Source organism: Canis lupus, chromosome 6, assembly GCF_048164855.1.
Source record: "Canis lupus baileyi chromosome 6, mCanLup2.hap1, whole genome shotgun sequence".
In the NCBI taxonomy this organism is placed as follows: Eukaryota; Metazoa; Chordata; class Mammalia; order Carnivora; family Canidae; genus Canis; species Canis lupus.
Genome location: NC_132843.1, coordinates 375,153 through 377,652, shown reverse-complemented (window position 1 = coordinate 377,652; position 2,500 = coordinate 375,153).

Below are 2,500 nucleotides of genomic sequence, written 5' to 3'. Positions count from 1 at the left end.
GAGGACCGCGGGCCACCGCGAGGGGCTTTCGGGAAGCCTCAGAAGGCACCCGGGAGGCCGAGGTCGGGCGCCCAGGGGCGCACGCGGGGTCCCACCGCCCGAGGCCTCCAGCGCAAGGGCGGTCCCGCGGCACCCGAGGACGCCGGCCCGGCCCCCCACGGCGGGCCCCAAGCAACCTCGCGGGGCTCGGGGGCCCCAACCGCCACCGTTCACGCGACCGGTTCTCCCGAGAACGCTCTCCCGCACACGCGCAACGACGCCCCGCCCCAACACCCCCCGCGCGCCTCCCTCCTCCCCTTCCTCGGAGGACCGAGAGCACTTCGCCCGGGGACGCCCCCCCCCGAGCCACGGCGGCCAAGGGGGGGGGCAAGACACCCAACAGCGGCGAGGCCGGTTTCGGTCCACGGAGGGCGGAGTTAGGGGCGCGGCACGCGCGGCGCGCCCGCGACCGTGCGGTCGGGGGACGCGGGCAGGCGGGGGGGACGGGGGGGGCGGGTCGGCGGCGACGGGGAGGAGGCGCACAGCGGGCGAGGGCCGGGAGAGCGCGTGGGGAAGGGCCGGTCCCGGGAAGGGCGCGCCAACGAAGGCGCGAGCCGGGCCACCGGGTAAACGCGCACGGGATCCCACCGCCACCAGCACGAGGGCGGTCCCGCGACGCCCGGGACGCCGGCCGGCCTCAGCACCCTTGGCAGGCCTCCCCGCAAACCGGGCCCCACACCGCCCGGGCCCAGGCACGCGCGACCCCCGCCGCGGGGGTCCCGTCCGAACCTCCGTCCGTCCATCCGCCCGTCCGTCCATCCGTCCGGTCCAACCCGGAGTCACGACCCGGGGAGGCGCCCCCAGGCGGGAGCTGGCCCGACCCACACGCGCCCGCCGAGCCACCGCCGGCGGCGACTCGGCTCGGGAGCGGGCGGCGGCCCAGACAGCCAGCCGGCCGCTAGCGCGGCACACACGCACACACACGGGGTGAGTGGCGTGGGGGGGGGGGGGCGGCGGGCCGCCCCAACCCCCCGGCCGCGCGCACGCTCGCACACGCACGCGGGCAACACACCCCGCACCGGACGCCGGCCCGGCCCGGCGGGATCCTCCCCCGTCTCGGAGGGGGGAGGCGCAGGCCGCGGTAGGTAGGCAAAGAGCGGCACTCTGCCCAAACACGTCGCGACGGGAGTCCAACCCCGCGTCGCTGGCCACACTACACGCGCAGAGGAGGGGCAGCGGCTGGGGGCTCCGGTACCCCAAGGCACCCTCTCGGATCGCTAGAGAAGGCTTTCTCACCGAGGGCGCATCGCCCCCACCCGTTCGTCCTCCCAAACGGGCCCCACCAGGCGGCGCTCCGGGGCCGACAGGGCTCGCGGGGCGGGGGGCGGATCTCCGGCAAGGGACAGGCACAGGGCAACCCCGAGCGCTCGCGGCCGGTGCCCCCTCGAGGACGCCACCCCCGCCTCGCCCGCGCACGGCGTGGTCACGTCACCGCCCAGAGGAGAGAGCTCCCCGCCTCCCGCGAGGCGGGCGAGAGAGAGGGACGGAGACGGGGACACGACCCGTGCCGGGAGAGAGGGGCAGCCCCTCGGGCTGGCCAAGCGCCGCGGCGCTGGCCCGGCCCGCCGCGGGCGCTCACGAGCCCCGCCAAGTCCTCCGAGTCACACCGCCCCACGCCACCCACCCCCCGCCGGCGCGGCGAGGGGGGGAGGAGAGGAGAGGGGAAAGGAAGACGAGGCGCCCGCGCCCCCGCCAGGGGCACGGGTGCGCCTCCCTTGCCGACTTCTTCCACCACCCGCTCCTCGGACACGCCGACGACGGCGGCGGCAGCCCGAGGGGAGTCGCCGGGGAAGGAAACGACGCCACCGCTCGGCCTCAGGCACCTGAGGCGACCTGGAGCGCTCCAGGGGCACCACGGAGGGCCGGGCGCAACGCGCTCAAGCGCGCCCAGGCCGGGCGGTGAGCAGCGCGGCGTCGGGCCGGCCCTCCCCGCGGAGGAGGGGAGGGCCGCTCGCCACGGACCCAGGGCCTTCGGGAAAGGCCGGCGAGAGTGTCCGCCGCGTCCGAGGACCCCGGTCCCGCCAGCGCCGCGAGGCAAGAAGGCGGGAGGCCGGGGTCGGGCCGGAGTCCGCACCACCCCCAACCCCGGCGCGCGCCCCCCGCGCACCCGCCACGACGGCCGGGCGCGGAGGAGCCGGGGAGGGAGGGGCCCGCGGGCAGAACGAGAAGAGCGGTCGCATCCGCCGTGGACGCCCGTCCCTCGTCTGACGCGGCTTAGGCCCGGCCCAGGAGAGCACGAGATCACCACATCGATCGATCGGCAGCAAGCTGCGGCCCCGAGGGGGCTTCCCGAGGAGCAAAAGCCCAGCGAGGACGGCGACCGGGGGGACCTGCTTCCGCCTCACCGGCAAGCCCCTCGACCCCCGGGGGGGGGGGGGGGGCAGGAGCGACCGGACAACCCCAGACACAGCGGGGGACGCCTGACACGCGGCACGGAGCCTTGCGAGACAGGGGTTGTCAC